The sequence below is a fragment of the Ahaetulla prasina genome, chromosome 6 (genome assembly GCF_028640845.1).
Source record: "Ahaetulla prasina isolate Xishuangbanna chromosome 6, ASM2864084v1, whole genome shotgun sequence".
Lineage (NCBI taxonomy): Eukaryota > Metazoa > Chordata > Lepidosauria > Squamata > Colubridae > Ahaetulla > Ahaetulla prasina.
Window position 1 is genome coordinate 33,447,117 of NC_080544.1, and position 23,056 is coordinate 33,470,172.

The following is a 23,056-nucleotide window of genomic DNA, read 5'->3' on the forward strand; positions in this document are numbered from 1 at the left end:
CAAAAGAGGCATTGTCCAGAATCAAGCCAGGCGACTGGCAAACAAAAATCGATGTTTTCCTGGCCGTCCAACACAGAACCCCCTGTGTCACAACCGGCAGAAGCCCAGCAGAATTATTAATGGGCCGAAAGCTCAGGTGCCCACTAGACCGGTTAAATCCAAACTATACACCGGAGGATTACAAGGGGGGACTTGAAAAACTAGAGAAATGGACATAGGCGACCAAGTGTGGGCACATAACTATGGTGAAGGCCCAATCTGGGTAGCAGGGCAAATCTTAAACATAACAGGTCCAAAATCATACTTGGTGGAGTTAAAGGACGGCCGAGTATGGAGGCGCCACATAGACCAAATACGAAAACGCATAGCCGAACAATCCGATCTAGACGAAACAGGCCCTGACTATACAATGTTTTTGTTCTCAATCTACAAAGAATCATTTTAAAGACTTGTAGTTCCAGCCCTTTTCTGTCGTCAACCTACGTAATTGACCCACTTAAAAAAAAAAGTGTGTTTTTTAAATGGATTAAAGTGTTTGTAAGTTCATGTCTGTTAACAGATGGCTAATGGTTTGTTTATTTGTTCATTTTCTGCAAAAGGAGTTTGTTGTACAGGTAAAATAAAAACTGCTTCAGTCTGTAATTCTGTACTCCAAACTTTTAAGTGAATCAAGCTTTCATCATTTTTTTAAAGATGGCTTAGGGTGCAATCCTATACTTTTTTCAGTGTTTCTTAACTTTAACCTGCGTGGACTTCAACTCCCAGAATTCCCTTGACAGCATGTTGAACAAGGAATTTTGGGAGTTGAAGTCCATGCATTTTAAAGTTGTCAAAGCTGCAAAATGCTGACTTACTTTGTTCTACTAACTGGGATGGAAAGTCTGCAACCTTTGGGGGAAAGCTTGGAATGCTGGGAGAACTTTAAAAAGTGAGAAGTGAGAATTAATACCTCAACATTCACATTTCTAGATATTTTTTTTTTCATGGCACAAGAACTATATGTAATGCCTTCTCTTGATCTCAGGGCATTGTTTAATCATACTGCTGACTTTTATTTTTGTACAGGTAGTCCTCGGACCTACGACTACAATTGAGTCCAAAATTTCTGTTGCATTTGTTAAGTGAGTTTTGCCCCATTTCACGCCCTTTCTTGCCATGGTTGTTAAGTCAATCACTGAAGTTGTTAAGTTAGTAACACGACTGTTAAGTGAATCTGGCTTCCCCATTAACTTTGCTTGTCAGACGGTTGCAAAAAATTGATCGTATGATCCCGGGACACTGCAACCGTCGATATGATCCACTTGGCAAGTGCCTGACGTTTGATCACAGGACCACAGGGATGCTGCAATGGTCATATGTGTGAAACATGGTCATAAGTCTCTTTTGTCGGTGCCGTTGTAACTTCAAACGGGAGAACTACTTGTATATGTAGGATGCAACTAGGGACTGTAACCAAATGCTTTTTGGGGGGGAAGGTGAAATTAAAGCCCACAAAGGGCCATCAGTTTAGTGAGTTAAACACATCCTATACACAAGTCAGTGGTGGTATTCAAAATCTTTTAGAATAGAATAGAATAGAATAGAATAGAATAGAATAGAATAGAATAGAATAGAATAGAATAGAATAGAATAGAATAGAATTTTTTTATTGGCCATACAAGGAATTTGTCTTGGTGCATATGCTCTCAATGTACTACCGGTTCTGTGGGTGTGGCTTGGTGGGCATGGCATGGCTTGGTGGGCATGGCTTGGTGGGCGTGACAGGGGAAGGATACTGTAAGATCTCCATTCCCTACCCACTCCAGGGGAAGGATACTGCAAAATCTCCATTTCCTCCCGAATAGCTGGGACTTGGGAGGCAGAGACTTGATGGGGGCAGGGCCAGTAGTTCTCCGAACTACTCAAAATTTCTGCTACCGTTTCTCCAGAACTGGACACAACCTGCTGAATACCACCTCTGACATAAGTGTATTGTCTTTGGCAGTTTGATTGAACAAGATAGCAATATTTAAAATAAACTAATAGATTAAGATAAATTGTTAGTGTAACTCAGCCCACATATTGAAATAACAGGATATTGCCTGTTGCCAAGCTACTGATATGATACTTTTGCTGTCACCTCTGTCTAGGTCAGTTAGCATACTTCTAAAACAGGGCAGTGTCAACCGTCCCATTCAGTCATCTAGCACAAGAAGACTCCTGGCCATTTTTTTTGCCAAGAGTATATTTTACTGAAGCTTAAATGGTTACAGAAGTAGCATAAGCCGAATCTGAGGTTTTCCTGTGCAAACAACACAAAGGAATGTTCCCTCTTTGCTCCCCCTGCCATCCCCTGATTATCTGCAAATGTCCAATCAAGGGCTTGTATAATTGTTCAGAAAACAGGTACTTGGTTCCCAGCTCTGCATATCATCATTTGACCTTGGCTGGCTGGAACTTCTCATGTGGCTCAGCTGGGCTTTCATCCTCCCCTTTCCTTACATTCCAATCTTTCCCTCTACCCTCACTCCCCCAATGCCAATGTCGGGCTGTCAGCTCATGAAGTTTGGATAGGTGAGATGCAGCCGTGACAGACAGAGCAGGAAAGTGAGAAAGACCGAATTGAATTAATTACTTGTGAACTAAAGTTCTCCATTTACAAATTAGTTGGTTCCTACATCGGCATATACATTCTCTTCTCTCCTTCTCCTTTGCCAGAAATAGCAAATCAAAGAAGTGTGGGTGGGGGAAGCAAGAGTAACTATATTGGAAAGGGAAGAAAGGGAGGGAGAAAGTGGGTGGGAATGGGGAGACAAGCTAACTCTTGTAGAGAAGAAATAAAAAGGGAAAGCATCATTTAAGCATAATACAAAGATTAAATTTAGCATGATAAACAATTCTACTCAAGCATCAGGTAGCCCTCAGGCTGATCTTCAAGAGCATACACACTTCAGCAGACAGACAGACAGACAGACAAAAGTATATTGCCAGGGGATACTTATATGGGCACATGGGCATCTTTCTAAGCTATTGTATGTCAGTAATAGAACAATGGCCAGCATACCATCAAAACTTCTCCATGCTTGCTTTCTGATTTATTTTTTACTTGCATCAAATGCACTTCAGACTGCCTAGTTTCCAAATTTGTATATTGATGTTTGCGTGTTTTATAAATTCAAACTTGGGAAGATTTTTTAAATCTTCACTGATCATAAACCTCAGTGTCCTTGATAAAGTACTGTACAGTATTGCTATGCTGTGCTGTGATCCTTTTCCAGCTTCATAAAGCAAATGGGGAGTTGGATCTGTTTTTGTAAGTATATTTTTTGGGTTTGTTCCAACATAAGAAATACTGATTGAATAGCTATTTTGATCACCCTTGTAGGAATGTTTCCAGTTTGTTAGAAAAACTATAAAGCAGCTGCTTTCTTATATGTGAGGGTGTGATTTCTTGAATGCAGTCCTTCATTGTTCACAAGTACAATGCATAGTAAAATGGGAAGGAAATTTAAGACAGCCTAATATTAAAGGGGAAAAAAGGGAAGGAACTTTTGATGAGAAATTGTAGATAGAACAATAATAGTTAAATCCCAAGGAGGTAAAGAAACTAACTTTTCCTCGGGTCTGTGGGTTCATATGCCAACAAGAAACTAGTAGAAGTGGAAGTGTTCCACTAACAAAATTATGTTTCTCTCATTCATTCTAATGAATAAATATTGGGGTGGGGGGAAGAGCTTTGCAGTTTGTGGGTCCATTTTTCTGGTACTCCCATAAAATGCTTCTTCTTTATCATCTTCACTGTTGGAGTTCCAACATTGGAGAGGCATTATTGTGGAGTTTTTTGAAGTTTCATGAAGCATGCTCAGAAGATTGGATTTTTTCCAGGGAATGGACAAAGCAACCATTTTTAGATGCCAAAATTATTTGGTTGAATTTGCTGCAGATGTATTGCATTTCTTTTTATCTTCTCACGATAACTCCCATTAGTCGAATTAAAAGCACTTGGGAAAAATTAATTTCAAGCCATCACCGACGAAGAGGATTGGGATAAAATTTGGATTGCCAAACTTATATTCTCATCCTTTCTCTAAATTCTCATCTTCTGTCCAAAATAATGTATAAGTTGTACATGGGTTTAGTGAAACGGGAATAACTCAGTAAAAATAAATATATGTTAGAATAACTGCAATGAGAAAGGCACATATTTCCATTTACAGTGGATATGCCCAAGGATCAAAATTTTCTGTGATGTAATATTTACAAAAATAGATAAAATAATTAGGAAATCACAATCAGTTTTTGTCTGTAATGTTTGCTGGAAAATAAGAAAATAAAATCTAAGGGACTGGTGATTTACATGTTAATAACAAAAATAATCATACCAAAAAGCTGGAAACATAATTTTTTTTTTCAGTTATAGCACTTAAATGAGCTTAATATAATATAGCAATGGCAGAAAAGTTAACACATTTGCTGATCCAGTTCTACAGAGGAATTATTGAGTCTGTCATCTGCACCTCTATAACTCTCTGGTTTGGTTCTGCAACCCAACAAAACAAACACAGACTTCAGAGGATAATTGGAACTGCATAAAAAACAATTGCTACCAACCTGCCTTCCATTGAGGACCTGTATACTGCACGAGTCAAAAAGGGGGCTGTGAAAATATTTACAGACCCCTCGCATCCTGGACATAAACTGCTTCAACTCCTACCCTCAAAATGACACTATAGAGCACAGCATACCAGAACAACTAAACACAAGAACAGTTTTTCCCCGAAGGCCATCACTCTGCTAAACAAATAATTCCCTCAACACTGTCAAACTAGTTACTAAGTCTGCACTACTATTAATCTTCTCATCATTCCCATCAACCATCTCCTTCCACTTATGACTATATGACTATAACTTTGTTGCTTATATCCTTATGATTTATATTGATATTGTTTTCTGATTACTTATTTGTACCCTATGACTATCATTAAGTGTTGTATCTTATGATTCTTGATGAACGTATCTTTTCTTTTATGTACACTGAGAGCATATGCACCAAGACAAATTCCTTGTGTGTCCAATCACACTTGGCCAATAAAAAATTCTACTCTATTTTATTCTATTCTATTCTATTCTATTTTATTCTATTCTATTTTATTTATTACATGTTTGAACAGGACAGTTCAAACCATATTCCTTTTGAGTTATAACATTTAATACTTTTCATCAGTCAAAACACTTAGAAAAAGTGCTGCCTTTTATTTATATTCAGATGTTGAAAGATCTGTGCTATTTATAAAATGTTCTAAAGTTGGTAGGTAATGGCTTAAATTAGAGATATTTACAATCAAGACAGTAAAATTGATGAAGTCCTATTGTAGGAATACCTTTATATGCATTAAACCATTTTATATAACCTAACTTTTAGGATTTTTTAATTTGTTTTTAAATAATTTTCCTCACTGGAGGTGAATCTTTCTCATCTTTGTAAGAAAAGATCTGACTACTGACCAGACAACATTCCTCCTGGATGGCCTCCTGTAGAATCAGATGGAACAGATTGACATAAATCAGAACCAACAGCTTGATATGACAAACTGACCCTTAAAAATGTACTCCAGAGTTAAAGCTGCAGATGATGATATCAGCCTTTTAGCTAAATATATTTTGAATCTGTTTTTTTATGTTCTATCTTTTTCAATGAGTAGAAAATACAGGCAGCAGCACTAAAAAAGAGGGCTGAGATTTGAGCACTGAATATGGAATACTAGCTGTTAATAAATTCAGGAAAGAGATAGATTCAGAGTTTGCTTTACTTCGCTATGACGTTTAATTTTGAAAACTAAGCAGCCCCAAAGCATGAATCTTCTTGCTTCAATCAAGCTTCTTCCAATATTAATTTGTCTAATGCACAAAGTTAAGCTGATATCTGAAATTAAGGGCAGAATTTCTGATGGAGCTTTCTTTATTCTTGAGAATATTTATGGTAGTCCTAACCACCGTTTTTCTTTCTAAGGGCTGCCTTTTTTTACTTTTCTTTTTTTTTAGGGTTAGGGTTAGTTCTTCCTCTGAACTATGTCAATAGTAGAAAGTATGGAGCAGAGGTGGGTTTCAGCAGGTTCTGACCAGTTCTGGAGAAACGGTAGTGGAAATTTTGAGTAGTTCAGAGAACTGGTAAATACCACCTCCGCCGCCCCCATCTATTCTCTGCCTCCTGAGTCCCAGCTGATCGTGAGGAAATGGGGATTTTGCAGTATCCTTCCCCTGGAGTGGGGAGGGAATGGAGATTTTACAGTATCCATCCCCTGCCATGCCCACTAAACCATGCCACGCCCACAGAACCAGTAGTAAAAAATTTTGAATCCCACTACTGGTATGGAACCAGTAGTCCTCAACTTATAGAACTATAAGTCCTCAAAAAAGAGTCCCCTCCTCTTTTTTGACCCCTCTTTTCCCATCTTTCTTTCCTTTTCCTAATTATTTCTTCCCATTTTGTCTCTTAGCATAGGCTGCCTGGGAAATGATAGGTACAGTAGCTTTTATCAGGCCTAAATTAATCAAGCCTTCTGAAATTAAGTCTAGGGCCTTTGGCTACTCATTCTGCTGTAAGAAACACTGACTCAGAGAAGAGAGTGAACAATTAATATCTAGATTAAAGTATTACCGTGTCTTTGAGGTAGGGTATATGACAGCCCATGATGAGAAAGATTTGGGGCCCTGACTATGTTATACCACTTTTTAGCATGCTTTTTAAACAACAGATACACCGAGCTTCTTATATGCAGGGGGAAAGGGGTCTCTCACAAAGTCGTCCTTGTTTCGGTATCACAGAGTAGAAGTCTTTGCTCCTATATTAGCAGAGCTAGAATTCTTTTTCCAAGTTTTTCTTGGATTCCCTCAACAGGGAAGGTCTTCTGTAAAATAGACCCAAGATGAATGAAAGCTTTCTCCTCCGGATTCAGTCTGGATTTTTGACTTGCAGGAACCTTAAAATAGGGATTTATTAGGGGCCTGATCTATTTACTTCTGCTTAGTTCCGTATGTTTTCTTTCTGGCTCTTCAATTTCTCCAGGGTCGTGGCTGGTGGAGCATATAACTTAGCTTTTGAATTTAGCTGAGATAAATGACGCTTCTCTTAAGCCTGCGAGTGACAAAAAGGCCATTCTTGTTTCACAAGTTGACAAGGGTCTTGGAAGGTTGTACTGGCTTGCAAAGGAGCTATTACTCAGACCATATTTTATACAACCTGTCTTCAGTGTTTCAGCTTCTTGATTATTTTAGGTTAGTTACCATCGTTTTGAATGTCAGAATTTTCAGGGAACTGCTAAGGACAAGTTTTTACTCCCTATTAAGCATTGTGTTTCCTTTTGTTTCCTTTTTGTTACCCAGCCCCAACCTACTTCAGAACAATAAGCTTACGTGTTAAGTGAGAGCTCAGATATTCTACTCAAGATTAAAAACTGCCTAGAGAATAGGAGGGTAGAATCTGGATAGCACTGAGACTGAGGCTGAAATGATAGCACTGAGGCCGAGATGCCGAAACCATAATTTCGGTTTATAACCCCAAAATGGAATCTACTTCTGAGTACACAAGTACAGAATTAGACTAAGAACACCCATGTCTTAGTCCTGATCATGAAAGTACAACATATTGCTTTTACTCTTCTTTGAGTCTTGCGAACTATGACACGTGCCCCAGTAACTATCTTAGCTATTCCGGTTTTAAAATAGTGCTTTCCCCTTTTTCCTCTACAAAATTGGTCATGCACTTCACGTCACAATTGATGATACAGTCAAAGTTTGGATCTGTCGTGTCCCACTCCTCCGCTGACGGCCGGGTCAAGGAAATCCGAATCAGGCGTGCCTCTGCAGCTCTGCCAAAGTCCTAGCAAAGTTCTCAAGGCAGGCAGGAGACCAGAAAGTGACTTCAGCAATATAAAGTAGACTTTGCCTGACTCAGAGAATGCCAGAAAGCAGATCCTTTATATAGGCCATGGGCGTGGCTCCATGACTCAGCACTTATCCAGGCCTGCCCCTCCCTTCCTTCTGTTGACGCCACCTATCAATTCTCCTGAAGCGAGGGTCACTCCAGTCTCCAGCTGTTGGTAATTGACCTTCCTCAGGCTCACATGCTGTGGAGGAGGGGGAGGGGTCTAGTTGCTCCGTTTGCCTGGGAATGGAGCCAGGGCTGGGGGCTGGAAGCACTTCTTCTTCCTCAGCCTGTCTGGGCATGGTGCCAGGGCTGGGGCCTGGAGGCATGCTAGGACATTCCTCAGCGTTCGGAAGGAGATAAGACGGGCCCGGCTGCGGGGAAAGGGGACGAGACACAACAGGATCTGTCAAACTCTTTTTGGCTACTTCATGCCGTAGCATGCACGCACACACGCGTGCACACACACACACATTCTGGTTGCCTAGGAAGTGCTCCTCTCCCAGTGGCCAAATTAGCTTCTGCTATAGGAAATACCAGATATCTGGCCTTCATGGAATCATCTGCCACTTTTGACCGACACTTTGCATTGTACTTGTTGGGTCTTACCCAGACTCTTCATAAATACAGGTAGTCCTTGACTTATAACAGTTCATTTAGTGACAGTCCAGAGTTACAACGGCGCTGAAAAAAAGGGACTTGTGATCATTTTTCACATTTATGACCATTGCAGCATCCCCATAGTCATATGATTTACATTCGGATGCTTGTGACCTTCTGACAAGCAACGTCAATGGGGAAGCCAGATTCACTGAATGACAATTAGATGAATTTAACAACCACAGTGATTCATTTAACAACTGTGGTAAGAAAAGTCGTAAAATAGAGCAAACTCTCTGAACAAATGTTTCACTTAGCAATTTTGGACTCCACAGTGGTTCAGGACTACCTTGCTTTTTAAATCTGGATTGAGTCCTGTGCTACACAGAAGGCAAATTTCAACTGGGAATAATAGCTAACCTCTGCCAGTTATGTGTTGCCAGTTCGAGTCTCATCGGCTCAAGGTTGACTCAGCCTTCCATCCTTCCGAGGTGGGTAAAATGAAGACCCAGATTGTTGGGGGCAATAGGCTGACTCTGTAAATTGCTTAGGGCTGTAAAAGCACTGTGAACCGGTATATAAGTCTAAGTGCTATTGCTATTACAGGTTTTCTCCTGCAACTCCCAACAAGGGTTTTTCATAGAGCAGTGTCAGTGAACCTACGGCACGCATGCCGGAAGCGGCATGTGAAACCATCACGCAACGAATGCGTGGCCCCGCTGGCTCCTCTTCTGCATTCCTGTGCTCAAACGTGTGCCGGTCAGCCATTGCACGTGTGGGAGCGGCGGACCCCGGAAGAGCAGTGTTTTGGCATACATGCGCAGCCTGGCACCTGACCTTCCAGGTTGACATCGCATGCATGCGCGACAGCCAGCTGTTCGTCGGGCGTGCTTCCATGCTGGTATCTGGGTATTTGGGTGCCGGCTCGCGCATGCGGGATGGACCGCCGCTCTTCTGGGTATCGCCCTGCCGCGCGGGATACCTCACGGGATGGTTTCGCGTGCCACTTCTGGCATGCAGGCTGGCACGTAGGAATGCCAAAGGTTCTCTGACACTGTCATAGAGCCATTTTTTTTTCCCCTGTTCATTACTGTGAGAGGACAGGCTGCCTACAAAATGGCCAGCACCTGTGTTGCTGTTGTCTGTCTCTTTAAGATCTCTCCCTAGCCAGCACAGTAACTATTGGCTATGAAAGCTGAGCAGAGAGGCAGCTGGAGGTGTTGGTGTGTCAGAGCGAAGAAAGGAGGTGTGTGTCTTTGTGGAAATGAACTAGCCTGAAACAGACTAAAGCAGATAGAAAAAGATACTGTCGTGTCCCACTCCTCCTCTGACGGCCAGGTCGGGGAAGTCCATATCAAGCGTGGGCGCAAAGCCTCTGCAGCTTTGCCAAAGTTCTGTCAGAGTTCTCAGGGCAGGCAGAAGACCAGGATGTGACTTCAGCAATCCAAATTAGACTTTGTCTGACTCAAAGAATGCCAGAAAGCAGATCCTTTATATAGGCCACGGGGTGTGGCTCCATGACTCAGCACTTATCCAGGCCTGCCCCTCCCTGCCTTTTGCTGACGTCACCTTTCCATTCTCCAGAAGCATGGATCTATCCACTGCATCATTTCGTCCCCAGCTGCCGGCAATTCCAGCTCGTGGCTGGCTTCAGGTGCACATGCTATCGGGGGGAGGTTTGTTTGCTCGGTTTGTCTGGGCATGGTGCCAGGGCTGGGGGCTGGAGGCATGCCAGGACATTCTTCTGCATTATCAGTCTCTGGCTGAGATAGCAGGAGATGAGAGGGGCCCGGCTGCGGAGAGGGGGGCGAGCGAGGCACAACAGATACTGTTCTTCAGCAATAGAACTTACAAGGTGTAGTATAGATCAGGAGTCTCCAACCTTAGTAACTGTAAGGCTTGTGGACTTCAACTCCCAGAGTTCTGAGGAACTCTGGGAGTTGAAGTCCACAAACCTTAAAGTTACTAAGGTTGGAGACCTCTGGTATAGATAGTCCTCAGCTTCAATAGTTCATTTAGTGACCCTTTGAAGTTATAATGGCACTGAAAAAAGTGAGTTATGACTGTTTTTCACACTTATGACTGTTGCAGCATTCCTAAGGTCACATGATCAAAATTTAGGCACTTGGCAGCTGGCTCATATTTATTACAGTTGCAGTTTCCCTGGGGTACGTGATCCCCTTTTGTGACCTTCTGACAAGCAAAGTCAATGGAGAAGCCAGATTCACTTAACAACCGGGTTACAAATTTAACAACTTCAGCATTTTACTTAACTGTGTCAACAAAGGTTGTAAAATGGGGCAAAACCCAGTTCACAGATGTCTCTCTTAGCAACAGAAATGTTGGGCTCAATTGTGGTCATAAGTCAAGTACTATCCGTAAATTGGAGGAGCAGTAGGAGGATGTGTAGTAGAAGTGGGAAAGAGTGGAGCAATGAGTACTAGAATAGAATAGAATAACAGGGACCTTGGAAGGGACCTTGGAGGACCTTGGACCTTGGACATCTTCTAGTCCAACCCCCTGCTTAGTCAGGAAACCCTACATCACTTGAGACAAATAGTTATCCAACATCTTCTTTAAAACTTCCAGTGTTGGAGCATTCACAACTTCTGAAGGCAAGTTGTTCCACTGATTAATTGTTATAACTGTCAGGAAATTTCTCCTTAGTTCTTAGTTGCTTCTCTCCTTGATTAGTTTCCACCCATTATTTCTTGTCCTGCCCTCAGGTGCTTTGGAGAATAGTGTTTGACTACTTGTGTATGTATTGTCTAAGGAACAGAACAGAACAGAACAGAATACTTTATTGGCCAAGTGTGATTGGACACACAAGGTATTTGTATTGGTGCATATGCTATCAGTGTACATAAAAGAAAAGATATATTCATCAAGAATCATAAGGTAGAACACTTAATGTTAGTCACAGGAAACAAATAAGCAATCAAATCATATTAGGAAACAGTCAATATAAATCGTAAGAATACCAGCAACAACTTGTGTTGTTCTATTTGTTCTCTTGGGTTTTGGAGCCCACTGAGTCAGGTATTCATAAAATAACCCATGACAATTACTTTGAGTGAAGGCAATGCCATTTTGCCTGTTCCATTCTGGTTCTGGTGGCACCAGGTGCTGTTGGCCTTGAGGTTAACAACTGGCCATTCCTTGGTCACTTGCTGCCAGCACTAGCATTCTGGGCAGCACTGGCTGAGAAGAGTTTACTTGTCATCATTATTCTGTAGAGATTCTCAATCATGCAGGTCATGGTTGTCTCAAAGGTGCTTTTTCAGCAGACACCTGGGCTTTCTTCTTTTTTCTTTTGAAGACATTTTGCTTCTCATCCAAGAAGCTTCTTCAGCTCTGACAGGATAGTGGAGAATGGAAGGATTTATATTCCTTGCAGGCAGCTAGTAATCTGCATCCTTTTAGAGGGTTGTTGAAGCACTTGGAGGTTTATCTGTGTCCTCAGGGTCACCTGAGTAGCGCTCCTGGTTCCTGTAGTCTGCCATTTTTCCTCTGGAAATCCATTCCTACTCCCACTCCATTTAAAGGGTGTTCATCCCAAATTGCATTGATAAAAGTCTGTGGAGATTCTCAATCACCCAAGTCATGGTTGTCCCAAAGATGCTTTTTTCAGGTGGCAACCTGAAGGTTTTGTCTTTTGAAGACGTTTCACTTCAAAAAATCCTTTCATTCCTTACTATCCTGTCAGAGCTTACTATCCTGTCAGAGCTTACTATCCTGTCAGAGCTGAAGAAACTTCTTAGATGAGAAGTGAAATGTCTTCAGAATGAAAAACAAGAAAGTCCAGTTGCCACCTGAAAAAGCACCTTTATTATTTATTTATTATTTATTATTTATTATTTAAATTTGTATACCGCCCTTCTCCCGAAGGACTCAGGGCGGTTCACAGCCAAGTAAAAAATACACAATACACTATAAATATTAAAATACAGTTAAAAAACTTATTAAATAGGCCATAATTAAAATTTAAAAATAAAAAACCCATTAAAAAACCCATAAGCTTAAAAAACTAACCCAGTCCAGCGCAGATGAATAAGTGGGTTTTAAGCTCGCGGCGAAAGGTTCGGAGGTCCGGAAGTTGACGAAGTCCTGGGGGGAGTTCGTTCCAGAGGGCGGGAGCCCCCACAGAGAAGGCCCTTCCCCTGGGTGTCGCCAGACGACACTGTCGTGCCGACGGCACCCTGAGGAGTCCCTCTCTGTGAGAGTGCACGGGTCGGTGAGAGGCATTCGGTAGCAGCAGGCGGTCCCGTAGATAACCAGGCCCTATGCCATGGAGCGCTTTAAAGATGTTCACCAACACCTTGAAGCGCACCCGGAAGGCCACAGGTAGCCAGTGCAGCCTGCGCAGGATAGGTGTCACTCGGGAGCCATGAGGGGCTCCCTCTATCACCCGCGCAGCCGCATTCTGGACTAACTGTAGCCTCCGGATGCCCCTCAAGGGGAGCCCCATGTAGAGAGCATTGCAGTAGTCCAGACGAGACGTCACAAGGGCGTGAGTGACTGTGCACAAGGCATCCCGGTCAGAAAGGGCGAACTGGCGCACCAGGCGAACCTGGTGGAAAGCTCTCCTGGAGACGGCCGTCAAGTGGTCTTCAAAAGACAGCCGTTCATCCAGGAGAACGCCCAAATTGCGCACCCTCTCCATCGGGGCCAATGACTCGCTCCCGACAGTCAGCCGTGGACTCAGCTGACTGTACCGGGATGCCGGCATCCACAGCCACTCCGTCTTGGAGGGATTGGGCTTGGGCCTGTTTCTCCCCCTCCCGACCCCTACGGCTTCCCAACACCCGGGCAGCACTTCGATAGCTTCATTGGGGTGGCCCGGTGTGGAAAAGTACAGCTGGGTGTCATCAGCGTACAGCTGGTACCTCACACCGAAGCCACTGATGATCTCACCCAGCGGCTTCATATAGATGTTGAACAGAAGGGGCGAGAGAATCGACCCCTGCGGCACCCCACAAGTGAGGCGCCGTGGGGTCGACCTCTGCCCCCCGTCAACACCGTCTGCATCGGTCGGAGAGATAGGAGGAGAACCACCGATAAACGGTGCCTCCCACTCCCAATCCCTCCAACCGGCGCAGCAGGATACCATGGTCGATGGTATCGAAAGCCGCTGAGAGGTCTAATAGGACCAGGGCAGAGGAACAACCCCTATCCCTGGCCCTCCAGAGATCATCCACCAACGCGACCAAAGCCGTCTCAGTGCTGTAACCGGGCCGGAAGCCGGACTGGAACGGGTCCAGATAGACAGTTTCCTCCAGGTGCAGGGGAAACTGATATGCACCATACTCTTTACAACCTTCGCCGCAAAGCGAAGATTGGAGACCGGACGATAATTACCTAAAACAGCCGGGTCCAGGGAAGGCTTCTTGAGGAGGGGCCTCACCACCGCCTCTTTCAAGGCGGCCAGAAAGACTCCCTCCAACAAGGAAGCACTCGTAATCCCCTGGAGCCAGCCTCGTGTCACCTCCTGAGTGGCCAGCACCAGCCACTTTGGGATTGTAATCATTATCTTCTGCTTCACCACATGCTCCTCCATTTGCCAGGAAGGGCCTTTGGCAGTTTGCCTAATTGGACTAAGGTTTGTGAGATAACCGAGGAATTTGTGTTGGGAGGCAATTGTTTTACTTTGAGTTGAACCATGCTGGGAGTGAATTAATTCTCAGCTGTTCGAGTAAAGTTTGTTTTTTCACAGACTAGGTTTATTACTACCTACTTGGGCCTGGTAGTCCTCAATTTACAACAGTTAACTTAGTGACTGTTTGAAATTACAACAGCACTGAAAAAAGTGACTTATGACCATTTTTCACTTTTAGGACCACTGCAGCATCTCCATGGTCACGTGATCAAAATTCAACTGCAGTGATTCACTTAACCACTGTAGCAAGAAAAGTCATAAAATGGGGCAAAACTCACTTAACAAATGTCTCACTTAGCAACATAAATTGTGGGCTCCACTGTGGTCATAAGTCGAGGACTACCTGTAATGCTCCAGAACAAATATCAACAAAGGAGGCAGTACAACCTATGGCTGGTTGATCATCTATCATCTCATGGACTGATGGATGGTAGTTTGATGCCACCATTTGGAAGAGCTCTTTTGCTCTCTCTTTTTGTAGTGTAAACTCAGCAGCATTCTCTAGCATCACCTTCGAATAGTCAAAGTTTCTTCCAAATAAACCTAAACTGTTCAAATTCAAATTTATTTTGAATGGATTATTTCATTCACATAGCATGTGTGTCATAACAAATTTACAGAATACTAAAATTAAAAGCAGGACAAGTTTGAGACAATAAAATATAAAATACACGTACATTTTTTTAATAAAAAGTTTTTTATTTTTTATTTTCTTATACACATATTGTAAATGTACATTTTCTTATTCATAGATAATCATATGTATTCTCTCTAAAGAAAGCACAAAAATAAAACATTTTAATTGCATTTGGAGTTACTCTTCTACCCTTTCTTTCCCTCCGTTTTACAACAAACCTTTTTCTTCTCTTTTCCCTCCCTCCTTCTCCTTTCCTACCTTCTTCCTCCTCCTCTCCTTCCTCATATCTCCTTCCCTTTCCTCTCACCCACTCCTCTTCTCTTTCCCTCCTTTCTCACCTTCTCTCCTACTCTTATCCCTAACTTACCTTCCTCTCCTTCTCCTTCCCTCCTTCTCTCCATCCCTCTCTCTCCTTCACCTCCTCTATCTTACCTTCTATTCCTCTCTTCTTTCTTTGTTCTTTGTTGTATGATATTTCCTTTGTTTGGTATCCGAGCAACTCCAATATTCTCATAATATATACTTTCTTTACAGTTTCTTTTCTATTTTACCCAATCTATCATTTCATAATTGTACATTTATATTTATAATCTTCTCTTCTTCCCCCCCATCCCCCTTTTCCATTTACTCTGGCAATATCTGGGTTTCTATTTCTTCATTATTGTTTCTCTCATTTAATTTCCATTTATTAACATTGATTATCTATCTATTGTCTATCGTCTTTTATTTCTGTCTCTTTTCTAACCATACATAGAATCTTTCCCATGTCTTGAAATATACCAATATACCAATTCCTCTTTATCTTTTATTCTTAAAGTTAGTCTATAACTATAATGTATACACGTACATTTTTTTTTATTGAAAGAGTTTTAAAAAACAAAAACATTTTTCCCCCTTTTCCCCCCCTCCCCCAAAAACCCCTCCCCCTCCCCCCCGGCTTCCCGGGTCAATCACAAGGTATTGTTATACATAAACCAAACATAGAATAAAATTTTCCCTTCCAATCCAAATAACCACATCCAAAGCTTTTCATCTCCCAACCCCCTCCCCATTACATAAAATAACTTTCTAATTATTCAAAGGCAATCTGATATTTCTTAATCTGATATCTGTTTTGTAGATAATCAATCCATTTTTTCCATTCAATTAAATATCTTTCCTGCGTATTGTCTTTTAAAAACGCTGAGATTTTAGCCATCTCAGCCAAATTAATAACTTTCAGTATCCATTCTTCTATTGTAGGTATCTCTTCTTTCTTCCAGTATTGTCCAATCAACAGTCTTGCTGCTGTTATTAAATTCAGAATCAATTTAGTCTCAATCCCTGTACAATCCGTTATAATTCCCAAAAGGAAAAATTGTGGCAGGAACTTTATCTTCTTCTTCAGTACATTTTGAATAATCCACCAAATTCTTATCCAAAAGACCTTAATTTTCTTGCAAGTCCACCAAATATGAAAATATGTAGCGTCATCACAATCACACCTCCAACATTTCGCTTGGATATTAGGATACATACATGATAATTTTTTGGGATCTAAGTGCCATCTATAAAACATCTTATAAAAATTTTCCCTTAAATTCTTCATTTTGATCCACTTTTTTCTGAACACCTTTCATTTTGTCTTCTAAATGCTTATTTGACTGAGAGATCTGTTGCATCTCCTCTTCCAATCCCTCAATTTTTTTACTCAGTCCTTGAACTGCCATGAGAATATCTTCTCTTATTTTTGCATTAAAATTCTCCATCATCTCTTTTTGCCTATCTTCAGAAAGTTTTAATTGTACTTTCAATATATCCTCAAGACTTGGTTCAGATCCCCTTCTTCCAGAAGGCTTTAAAGGTTTAGCTGCCATTCTGTCTTCAAAAGAATCAGGAATTTAAACTTAACAACTTTCCTTCCTCCTTTCAGTATAAAAACTCCGCTTGTAACAATCCACAAATAACGCTACTTATCGTACTAAAAATTTTACTTTCACTTTCAGACGCCATTTTAAAAGTCAATTAATCAAAGACAAAGAAAGGTTTCAGGTTTCAAAAGGGAGTCGGTACTTGCCGTGTTGATTCTACATCAAAGATCGAACGCCAGAAATTCTGCCTGCTTAGAAAATCAATCAATTTAATAAGTCCTTTTGAGCAGAAGCGACTCTCCACTCCTTTTTCCTGATAAAAAACAGGAGCGTGTTTGAAGTTGGAGGGAGTGGAATTCGGTGGGATCATAAATCCAGGAAAATTCGCTCTTAAGAGCAAACCCCCTGTCAGACCTGCCACTTTTCCACAACTCTGCATAACCCCCTTTTTCCCAGAGGGTATGCTAAGCTCAGTGAACAGTGATTTTTTCTGTTTCACTGACTTTTACAATCTTCTAACACGGAGTGCTCTGTTAGAGCACCCAGCAGGAGCGGTGACGTCACTGGAGCCTCTACACGTACATTTTTATGGACCTAATTACAGGTGCCAGCATGGACAAATTTCTTTTCACATTTCCCGGCCATCATGTCTAAAGCCTGTATTTTTCCTTCAGTTAATGACAGCAGGAAAATGATTTTGTCATCAAGCTGACCCAGGTTTGGTACAAAATGTCAAGACGGTGAAATCCACCTTCACAGTTGCAGCTGTCAACTCCCCCACTCCCCCACTTTTTTTTAACCTATGTTCTGGTCATCCCCGATCGAGCCAGCAAGTTTTCTTCTGTAGGAGATGGAATAGGATTCATTTCTTTACATTTTCCTTTTCAGCTTTAGGGGTAAGATAGGCAAGGCCTTAACAGAGCACCTGCACTTGTAATTGCTAATAGGAGGTTTTGAGCCATGTATTAAATGATTGTTCTACATACATATGTTTCCTGAAGCATTTTAAGCTCTGCTAAAATTCTCTGCTTAATTCCAAAAATTAAGCTGGTAATTAAAGATTGTTAAATGAGTTGCTGCTCTTACAAAAGATTACCTCCATTTCTACCCAAAGAAACAAAGATAAAGTATATATTGGCACGAATGGGAGAGTGTTTCGGATTTTATTCTTTGTGGAATTCATATTTGTTTTTCTTCGGAAATTCCCCCAGCTTTGGGGGAATCTGGAAACCATTGTACCACCTGGTATAGGGTAACTTAAATGCAGGCAACCCTCCTGCCATGTAAAAAACAAAACAAAACCACTTATTGGATGCAAACCATCCATCTTCTTTCCACTTTGAAGAAAATGTTTTGGAGAACATGAAAGTTTGGTCTTAATTTTTTTGACGTTCGAGTTAACCAAAAAGAGAATTTGGATTTTTTAAAATGTTTTTTATTATATTTCAACAAAAGGTAAAATATTAACATGCAAAAACAAAGGAGCTGTGGAAAAAAGAGATTTTTGAAACAGCAGAACCAGGGTGCAAAAGGAAGAAAAAGGGGGGAAAGGGGAAAAAAAGAATAACTTCCAACTTTCTTTGATACAGATATAAAATACATCAATCTTCTAATCTAAATCAAGGGTGTCAAACTCAATTTCATTGAGGGCCGCATCAGGGTTGTGTTTGACCTTGGGGGGGCTGGGGTGGGTTTGTCCAGCTTGATGTCAATCATGTTGGGGGCCCTTGTAGCGGCCCAAGCACTCTGCCAGCGAAAATGGGCTCCCAAACTCCATTTTTGGCTGTGACGGTGTTCTGCAATCCTCTGCCAGTGAAAATGGAGCTCAGGTGGGTCACGGGCGGCCCTCCCAAACTCCGTTTTCGCTGGCAGAGGCACCATGGGCCAGTCCTTCGCTGTTTCCAGGGCGGCACTGCAGCCAGATCTAAGCACCACACGGATCCGGCCCGTGGGCCTTGAGTTTGGCACACCTGATCTAAATCAACAATAATACGCAGTATTTCTATAAACATAAGCAACTCTTAATTGTCAGATTCCCCCAAATTAAATGTTCATTTCTTTCAGCTTCCAATAATGATTTCCAAGGAGAAACAAAGTTTAGACAATCTTTTCTTTAATCAAAGTAATCACTTTCACCATTTCAATCAAATCAAATCCATTAGCTTCACTATCCATTATTCCATTATTGTAGGAATTTGTAAGTCCTTCCATCAAACCTAGAAAGAATACCTCTGATTTCACTTGTACTATTTATCTTAAGAATTCTCTGGATTAAGATATGTATCTGATTTCAAGGATTTGAACATTTTTTTTCGTAAGAAATACAGTTCTTTTTAGCTTTTTGTGTTACTAAATTAACTTCTTCCCATCCTACCACTGGGAGACAGCTGTCTCTTCTACATTTATTAACTCTTCAATCATCACAGTGTGCTTGCATGAACAACACTCCCAAGAAGACAAAAATATAAAGCTCAGTGGGGTCTAAGCAGAAAAAAGGACTTAATAACATCCAGCAAAATGTCTTTCAGCAGTGTTATTCTATGAATTGCCTTCAGAATACACTCTGTTGGATAGTTTGAACAATAATCTGTTACAGAGTTCACGTTTTCAAGCACTAATGCTGAGTGTTATTATTCTAACTTTCTGAAAAAGAATATAATACGAAGCAAGCAGCATGGAGCATGTTAGAGTAACATTTTAGGCACTGCTCTATGGGATGAACTGTTATACATGTAGGCATGGGGTCGCTTTTGAGGTTCTTGAGGGTTTAAGCTATTGGTCGTTACACCATTGAGGACCAGCTGGATTTGTGAAGCCTCCTCTTTAATTAGCATCCCTCCCACAGCCACCATTTGTGGGCAAAAGGAACTGGCACAGATTGTTTTGTGAAAAATATATTGAGTTCCTGGCACTAAGAAATAAGGGAACAGTTTGTCAGGACATATGAACCCCACCGTTCCTAGATTCTGAACAGAATGCTCTTCCCCGCCCCAAATATAGACGTTGAATCATTATTAAAAAGTCTGGTTGAATCTGAGAGAAATGACACTGTCCAAATCTTTGTATTAGAATGTACTAAGGTCAACCAAATCAAGAAAGATGTCTAAGAGAAGTTAAATTGATCCTTAGAACCAAGTCAAATTGACCATTTTATATGAAATTATAGTGTTTGTGACACCCAGTAAAATGTATGAAATAGATGAGGGGTAGTAGAAATAAGTGATTAAACTGTGTTTACTTAACCCAACTCCAGCCAGTTTCACTTAGAATTAAATTCAGGTTTGTCCCGGACCCACCTAATTTTGGAGCTATAGTGTAAGTCCTGTTTTGAAGGAATTTATTTGTTTGTTTATTTGTTTATTTATTTACTTATTTATTTCCCAACTTTATTATTTTTACAAGTAACTCAAGGTAGCCAACACATCCAACTTTCCTTCTCCTATTTTTCCCACCACAACCCTGTGAGGTGAGTTGGGCTGAGAGAGAGAGAGAGAGACTGGCCCAAAATCACCCAGCTAGCTTTCATGGCTAAGGCGGGACTAGAACTCACAGTCTCCTGCTTTCTAACCTGGTGCCATTCTTTGGTGGGGGCGATGAAAGCCATTTCAGTTGATCAATTCCATTCCAGAAGTGAGGCCAGAAAAGTCACATGAGGAAGGGCTTTATGATTAGAAAAAGAAATTCAAAACCTCAGTTATCTCATATTTAATGCAAGATAAGAATTACAAAAATTTGCTTACTTTCTAAAGCTTATTTTGATTTCCACGAAGCATTTTTGCACGAATCCCGATATGGCACCAATGAAAAGGCTCTATTTACAATGCGATTTTTCTACGTGCCAGAAGGAATTTTAAACTGAGGAGCTCATAATTATAGGGTTCTTTCCCTTCCCACTCTGGTTTACTAACTCAATAAGTACTAATCCATGGAGATAAAAACTAAGAGCCAAATCAGTATTTATGAGCCAAGCCATAATCTGTTCTAATCATATACCCATGTAAAATGAAATAATAATAATTAGTACAGATTAGCAGTTGGAACTAGCTTATTTGTCAAGAAGTTGATCCATGAGAAATATGTAGCATAATTCCCAACAAGATAGTTACTTTGTACATGCCAGAAGACACTATTCAAAACTGCATAATTTCAAGGTCCAGTAACAATTTTTGGTTTGGTAAGTCTATAATTTATCATCACCAGCACTTCCCCCCCTCCCATTGGCCTAAGAAACAAAGACATTTTTTTAAAATCCTAACTGGGCTCTTAATAGAGGCTGCCCAGAGAGAATGGGTTGGATGTGCAGCTTTGCATATGGCTCATGAGTTGGAGAGTTGGAGAGTTACAAGCATACCTCTGAGTAGACTGCCTTTACAACTTATTATTTCTTCAAGTACATTGTATATAATTTCCTGGTGGCCTACATCTAGCTATAATTCTCAGCTGTAGCAGTTCCATTTTGCCATGTAATTTGGGAGTCTGTGTAAGACCATTTGAAAAGGCAGAGGCAGCACAAAAACAATAGTTCTGAGGTCTCAGGATTATCATAATTATCCTGATATCCCTGTAGGCCTTAAACCCAATTAATCAATCAATCAGAATAGAATAGAGCTGGAAGGGACCTTGAAGGTCTTCTGCTCAAGCAGCAGAAGACCCTATACCATTCCAGACAAATGGCTGTCCAATTTCTTCTTAAAAACCTCCAGTGATGGATCACCCACAACTTCTGAAGGCAAGCTGGTCCATTGGTTAATAATTCCTCTACGGAACAGTATTAGCAGATCCTTGGGCAATCTGAGCCTTTTGAGTTGACAGGTTTAACAGATTAACAGAGTTGGAAGAGACCTTGTAGGTCATCTGGTCCAAACCACCACCCCCAAGCAGGAGACCCAATACCATTTCTGACAAATGGCAGTCCAATCTTCTCTTAAAAACTTTCAGTGATGAAGCACCCACAATTTCTGAAGGCAAGCTGTTCCACTGATCAATTGTCCTTACTGTTAGGAAGTTTTTGCTTAATTCTAGGTTGCTTCTCTCCTTGATTAGTTTCCATCCATTGCTTCTTGTCTGCTCTCTGGTGCTTTGGAAAATAATTGATGCCCTCCTCTTTGTTGGAACCTCTCAAATACTGGAATACTGCTATCATATCCCCCCAGTCCTTCTTTTCTCTAGACTAGCCAACCCAAATCCTACAACCGTCCTTCATATGTTTTAGTCTCCAGGCCTTTAATCATCTTAGTTGCTCTTCTTTGCACTTTTTCCAAAGCCTCAACCTCTTTTTTGAAATGTGGTGACCCAAAATTGGATGCAGTATTCTAGGTGCGGCCTTACTGAGGCTTTATAAAGCGGTACTAATACTTCACGTAATTCTGATTTAGTGCCTCTGTTTATACAACCAAGGATTGTGGTAGCTTTTTTGGCTGCTGCTGCACACTGCTGGCTCATATTCAAGTGATCATCCACTAGGACTCCAAGGTCCCTCTCACAATTACTGTTTTTGAGCCAGATTTCACCTAATCTGTACTTGTACCATTGCTTTTTTCCTGCCTAAGTGTAAAACCTTGCTTTTCTCCACATGAAATTCCATTTTGTTGGATAGAGCCAGGGATGAAATGCTCCCGGTTCAGACTGGATCGCCTGATCCAGTAGTGATGGTGGCAGGTGGTTCAGAGAACCGGTAGCAAAAATCTCTGGGTTCCCCCATGCCCAGCTGGGTTCCCCCATGCCACATGATCATCAGGATTGGGGTTTTTTTACTTTTAAAAGCATTTTTTCCTTCGGCCAAAAAAATGCTTTTAAAAGTTAAAAAAAAGCCTCTGATGATTGTGCGGCTCAGCTGGGATCATCAGAGCCTTTTAAAAGCATTTTTTCTTCAGCCAAAAAAAATGATTTTAAAAGTTTAAAAAAGCCTCTGATGATTGTGTGGCTCAGCTGGGATTGTCAGAGCCGTTTCTTTTCTTTCTTTTTAAAAGAAAAGAGAAGCCTCCGATAATCAGGCAACTCAGCTGGGATTGTCAGAGCCTTTTAAAAGCATTTTTTACAACCTCATCAGCTGAAGAGGTTATAGAAAAAATGCTTTTAAAAGTAAAAAAAAAGTTGGCCATGCCCACCCACTCACATTACCCACCCACCCCCGCCATGCCCACAGAAATTTTACATTTCACCACTGGATAGAGCCTATTGTTCAAGTCTGTCAAGTTCTTTTTGGATCCTGACCTTGTCTTCTAGAGTAATCAATTCCAAATGAACTCAGATAAGGTGACTAGTCAAATGTATTAATGCCATTGTAACTGCTACAATTGGCATGAACCACATTTATGGGATAAAAATATAATATCAACTTGAAAAGCTGAGTTGACTTATTTGTAGCTGATACATGTAAATGAAACTGAACCCGCCCTGCTCCCCTTATT